Consider the following 7,223-nt stretch of genomic DNA (forward strand, 5'->3'; position numbering starts at 1 on the left):
GCGCGATGACGTCTAAAAAGACGCCACGCCCACAACGTGCAATGCGTGACGTCGACACGTGTATACGACGCCTCCAGCCGCCCCGTACACAAAAGTTAAAGGAGAGGGAGGAGGCCCGCAAGACGTGTCGCAGCACCCGGAACAGGAGCAAAACCAGACCACAATGCAGCCCAAACCCACATCCTCCAACACAGCGCAAACTTGACACAATACCAGTCAAAATAAAAGAGGAAAATGAAAAAGGAAAAATGATAAAAAATATATAAGGAGCAACTAACAAAATAGTAAATAATTGATAAAAGTAGAAAAAAAATTATATATATCAAAGGATGAGGATAAATTAGATAAATAAATAAATCAGGGGAGGATCAACATAGGTCATAATGTGCAGGCAGAGTACTATAGCTAAACTAGGAAGAGCTAAACCATGTGCTGCCATCCCGATTTACTGAAAACATTTTATAAAAGATAGGGACTTTGAGGAAAAAGAGGCCTGGTAAGGCCCAATAATTCCATCCCTAGGGACTTTAAATGATAACACGGTCTGGTAAGGTCGTGAATATCCATCCCAATTACTTAACCAACAAAGGGGGGGGGAGATAATTTACAAGGGAGGTGGGACTTTAAATGCAGCACATGGAAGCAAAACAATAAAAGGATGAATGTAAAGGAGTTTTATTGATACATCAATCTAAATATACAAAAATACATAATGATAGTACAAATAAATAAATACAGAATAATAATGCAAAATAACATACATATAATGATACATATGATAATAAATTCACTAAATACACTCCAATTAAGTGCATTTATAATATAAAATAGCCAAAACAATATAAATAAAGATAAAAATAATGAATTCATATGATGTGAACAATAAAACATTTCCTCATTCATCTCAAAAAGACATGGTATATGACAATACTTAAGAGATAAAATCCGCAGGACCTATGACCTCACTAAAACTGAAGGGGGAGTAAGAATCCTATAATGACATAGAGGTCTTAATACAATTTGGTAAATACATAGAAACCGGTAGCTCTACGCGTTTCGTGACTTAACCGCCACTCATCAGGAGCAAGCATATATGGGATCTAGGAAAATTTTTTATATAAAAATAGAGAGATTAATTAAATCAAAATTATATATATACATGATTAAAGAAGCAAGGTTGAATGAATAATGACCTCAACCAAAGCTAACTTACTAGGATTCGCTATGTAGCCGATGCGGTAGTGGGACTGAAAAAGCGGCCCGGAAAACAGCTCCAACCGGGAGCTGAGGTGGACAAACACCCAGCACCGATATGGGCGATAGCCAGGGTGAGTGACTCGCAGGGACATTCTAAAGGGAAAGGAAGAAAATGGGATAAGAAAAGGTGGAGGGGGGAGGGGGAAGGGGGCAAAGGAGGAAAGGAAGGGAAGGGAGGGGGGATTAAAGAAGACCCAAGTAGGAAAATTACACGAATATGTACAAAGATATAGAAAGGGGGAAGAAAAAAGGGGGGGGGGGGAAAAAGGAGAGAAGAAGTGAAGGATATGTAAGTGGTGGGTAAGACACAATGGTGTGCAGAAGGGGGAGTGAAATTTGTACAGGTGTAAACTGGAAACCAGTGAATTAGAATAATCAAAGTAATGGTGTTAAGTGAAAACAAGTTACCTGGTAAACATGATGGTATCGGTGAAAAGAAGCCAAAAAGGTCAGATACTGGCTAAACCCAGTAAAAGTGAACATAAGGAACGTCCTGCCTGCCAGGAACACCCGGGGAACAGCCCAGAAAAAACATCGGTCACAGGGGAGTCCACCAACGCCACGCCATTTGACGAAGGGGAAGGCGCCGCGCGCCGGGAACCGGAACCTCCGGTCCCTCGGCGCACAGCCCAGACACCCATCGCCAATGAGCATGATATATACAGGCCGTGCGCGATGACGTCTAAAAAGACGCCACGCCCACAACGTGCAATGCGTGACGTCGACACGTGTATACGACGCCTCCAGCCGCCCGGTACACAAAAGTTTAAGGAGAGGGAGGAGGCCCGCAAGACGTGTCGCAGCACCCGGAACAGGAGCAAAACCAGACCACAATGCAGCCCAAACCCACATCCTCCAACACAGCGCAAACTTGACACAATACCAGTCAAAATAAAAGAGGAAAATGAAAAAGGAAAAATGATAAAAAATATATAAGGAGCAACTAACAAAATAGTAAATAATTGATAAAAGTAGAAAAAAAATTATATATATCAAAGGATGAGGATAAATTAGATAAATAAATAAATCAGGGGAGGATCAACATAGGTCATAATGTGCAGGCAGAGTACTATAGCTAAACTAGGAAGAGCTAAACCATGTGCTGCCATCCCGATTTACTGAAAACATTTTATAAAAGATAGGGACTTTGAGGAAAAAGAGGCCTGGTAAGGCCCAATAATTCCATCCCTAGGGACTTTAAATGATAACACGGTCTGGTAAGGTCGTGAATATCCATCCCAATTACTTAACCAACAAAGGGGGGGGGGAGATAATTTACAAGGGAGGTGGGACTTTAAATGCAGCACATGGAAGCAAAACAATAAAAGGATGAATGTAAAGGAGTTTTATTGATACATCAATCTAAATATACAAAAATACATAATGATAGTACAAATAAATAAATACAGAATAATAATGCAAAATAACATACATATAATGATACATATGATAATAAATTCACTAAATACACTCCAATTAAGTGCATTTATAATATAAAATAGCCAAAACAATATAAATAAAGATAAAAATAATGAATTCATATGATGTGAACAATAAAACATTTCCTCATTCATCTCAAAAAGACATGGTATATGACAATACTTAAGAGATAAAATCCGCAGGACCTATGACCTCACTAAAACTGAAGGGGGAGTAAGAATCCTATAATGACATAGAGGTCTTAATACAATTTGGTAAATACATAGAAACCGGTAGCTCTACGCGTTTCGTGACTTAACCGCCACTCATCAGGAGCAAGCATATATGGGATCTAGGAAAATTTTTTATATAAAAATAGAGAGATTAATTAAATCAAAATTATATATATACATGATTAAAGAAGCAAGGTTGAATGAATAATGACCTCAACCAAAGCTAACTTACTAGGATTCGCTATGTAGCCGATGCGGTAGTGGGACTGAAAAAGCGGCCCGGAAAACAGCTCCAACCGGGAGCTGAGGTGGACAAACACCCAGCACCGATATGGGCGATAGCCAGGGTGAGTGACTCGCAGGGACATTCTAAAGGGAAAGGAAGAAAATGGGATAAGAAAAGGTGGAGGGGGGAGGGGGAAGGGGGCAAAGGAGGAAGGGAAGGGAGGGGGGATTAAAGAAGACCCAAGTAGGAAAATTACACGAATATGTACAAAGATATAGAAAGGGGGAAGAAAAAAGGGGGGGGGGGGAAAGGAGAGAAGAAGTGAAGGATATGTAAGTGGTGGGTAAGACACAATGGTGTGCAGAAGGGGGAGTGAAATTTGTACAGGTGTAAACTGGAAACCAGTGAATTAGAATAATCAAAGTAATGGTGTTAAGTGAAAACAAGTTACCTGGTAAACATGATGGTATCGGTGAAAAGAAGCCAAAAAGGTCAGATACTGGCTAAACCCAGTAAAAGTGAACATAAGGAACGTCCTGCCTGCCAGGAACACCCGGGGAACAGCCCAGAAAAAACATCGGTCACAGGGGAGTCCACCAACGCCACGCCATTTGACGAAGGGGAAGGCGCCGCGCGCCGGGAACCGGAACCTCCGGTCCCTCGGCGCACAGCCCAGACACCCATCGCCAATGAGCATGATATATACAGGCCGTGCGCGATGACGTCTAAAAAGACGCCACGCCCACAACGTGCAATGCGTGACGTCGACACGTGTATACGACGCCTCCAGCCGCCCGGTACACAAAAGTTAAAGGAGAGGGAGGAGGCCCGCAAGACGTGTCGCAGCACCCGGGACAGGAGCAAAACCAGACCACAATGCAGCCCAAACCCACATCCTCCAACACAGCGCAAACTTGACACAATACCAGTCAAAATAAAAGAGGAAAATGAAAAAGGAAAAATGATAAAAAATATATAAGGAGCAACTAACAAAATAGTAAATAATTGATAAAAGTAGAAAAAAAATTATATATATCAAAGGATGAGGATAAATTAGATAAATAAATAAATCAGGGGAGGATCAACATAGGTCATAATGTGCAGGCAGAGTACTATAGCTAAACTAGGAAGAGCTAAACCATGTGCTGCCATCCCGATTTACTGAAAACATTTTATAAAAGATAGGGACTTTGAGGAAAAAGAGGCCTGGTAAGGCCCAATAATTCCATCCCTAGGGACTTTAAATGATAACACGGTCTGGTAAGGTCGTGAATATCCATCCCAATTACTTAACCAACAAAGGGGGGGGGAGATAATTTACAAGGGAGGTGGGACTTTAAATGCAGCACATGGAAGCAAAACAATAAAAGGATGAATGTAAAGGAGTTTTATTGATACATCAATCTAAATATACAAAAATACATAATGATAGTACAAATAAATAAATACAGAATAATAATGCAAAATAACATACATATAATGATACATATGATAATAAATTCACTAAATACACTCCAATTAAGTGCATTTATAATATAAAATAGCCAAAACAATATAAATAAAGATAAAAATAATGAATTCATATGATGTGAACAATAAAACATTTCCTCATTCATCTCAAAAAGACATGGTATATGACAATACTTAAGAGATAAAATCCGCAGGACCTATGACCTCACTAAAACTGAAGGGGGAGTAAGAATCCTATAATGACATAGAGGTCTTAATACAATTTGGTAAATACATAGAAACCGGTAGCTCTACGCGTTTCGTGACTTAACCGCCACTCATCAGGAGCAAGCATATATGGGATCTAGGAAAATTTTTTATATAAAAATAGAGAGATTAATTAAATCAAAATTATATATATACATGATTAAAGAAGCAAGGTTGAATGAATAATGACCTCAACCAAAGCTAACTTACTAGGATTCGCTATGTAGCCGATGCGGTAGTGGGACTGAAAAAGCGGCCCGGAAAACAGCTCCAACCGGGAGCTGAGGTGGACAAACACCCAGCACCGATATGGGCGATAGCCAGGGTGAGTGACTCGCAGGGACATTCTAAAGGGAAAGGAAGAAAATGGGATAAGAAAAGGTGGAGGGGGGAGGGGGAAGGGGGCAAAGGAGGAAAGGAAGGGAAGGGAGGGGGGATTAAAGAAGACCCAAGTAGGAAAATTACACGAATATGTACAAAGATATAGAAAGGGGGAAGAAAAAAGGGGGGGGGGAAAAAAGGAGAGAAGAAGTGAAGGATATGTAAGTGGTGGGTAAGACACAATGGTGTGCAGAAGGGGGAGTGAAATTTGTACAGGTGTAAACTGGAAACCAGTGAATTAGAATAATCAAAGTAATGGTGTTAAGTGAAAACAAGTTACCTGGTAAACATGATGGTATCGGTGAAAAGAAGCCAAAAAGGTCAGATACTGGCTAAACCCAGTAAAAGTGAACATAAGGAACGTCCTGCCTGCCAGGAACACCCGGGGAACAGCCCAGAAAAAACATCGGTCACAGGGGAGTCCACCAACGCCACGCCATTTGACGAAGGGGAAGGCGCCGCGCGCCGGGAACCGGAACCTCCGGTCCCTCGGCGCACAGCCCAGACACCCATCGCCAATGAGCATGATATATACAGGCCGTGCGCGATGACGTCTAAAAAGACGCCACGCCCACAACGTGCAATGCGTGACGTCGACACGTGTATACGACGCCTCCAGCCGCCCGGTACACAAAAGTTTAAGGAGAGGGAGGAGGCCCGCAAGACGTGTCGCAGCACCCGGAACAGGAGCAAAACCAGACCACAATGCAGCCCAAACCCACATCCTCCAACACAGCGCAAACTTGACACAATACCAGTCAAAATAAAAGAGGAAAATGAAAAAGGAAAAATGATAAAAAATATATAAGGAGCAACTAACAAAATAGTAAATAATTGATAAAAGTAGAAAAAAAATTATATATATCAAAGGATGAGGATAAATTAGATAAATAAATAAATCAGGGGAGGATCAACATAGGTCATAATGTGCAGGCAGAGTACTATAGCTAAACTAGGAAGAGCTAAACCATGTGCTGCCATCCCGATTTACTGAAAACATTTTATAAAAGATAGGGACTTTGAGGAAAAAGAGGCCTGGTAAGGCCCAATAATTCCATCCCTAGGGACTTTAAATGATAACACGGTCTGGTAAGGTCGTGAATATCCATCCCAATTACTTAACCAACAAAGGGGGGGGGGAGATAATTTACAAGGGAGGTGGGACTTTAAATGCAGCACATGGAAGCAAAACAATAAAAGGATGAATGTAAAGGAGTTTTATTGATACATCAATCTAAATATACAAAAATACATAATGATAGTACAAATAAATAAATACAGAATAATAATGCAAAATAACATACATATAATGATACATATGATAATAAATTCACTAAATACACTCCAATTAAGTGCATTTATAATATAAAATAGCCAAAACAATATAAATAAAGATAAAAATAATGAATTCATATGATGTGAACAATAAAACATTTCCTCATTCATCTCAAAAAGACATGGTATATGACAATACTTAAGAGATAAAATCCGCAGGACCTATGACCTCACTAAAACTGAAGGGGGAGTAAGAATCCTATAATGACATAGAGGTCTTAATACAATTTGGTAAATACATAGAAACCGGTAGCTCTACGCGTTTCGTGACTTAACCGCCACTCATCAGGAGCAAGCATATATGGGATCTAGGAAAATTTTTTATATAAAAATAGAGAGATTAATTAAATCAAAATTATATATATACATGATTAAAGAAGCAAGGTTGAATGAATAATGACCTCAACCAAAGCTAACTTACTAGGATTCGCTATGTAGCCGATGCGGTAGTGGGACTGAAAAAGCGGCCCGGAAAACAGCTCCAACCGGGAGCTGAGGTGGACAAACACCCAGCACCGATATGGGCGATAGCCAGGGTGAGTGACTCGCAGGGACATTCTAAAGGGAAAGGAAGAAAATGGGATAAGAAAAGGTGGAGGGGGGAGGGGGAAGGGGGCAAAGGAGGAAGGGAAGGGAGGGGGGATTAAAGAAGACCC

The sequence above is a fragment of the Lithobates pipiens genome, unplaced genomic scaffold (genome assembly GCF_037356315.1).
Source record: "Lithobates pipiens isolate NorthernLeopardFrog02 unplaced genomic scaffold, aLitPip1_a1.2 Scaffold_16, whole genome shotgun sequence".
NCBI classification, from domain to species: Eukaryota; Metazoa; Chordata; class Amphibia; order Anura; family Ranidae; genus Lithobates; species Lithobates pipiens.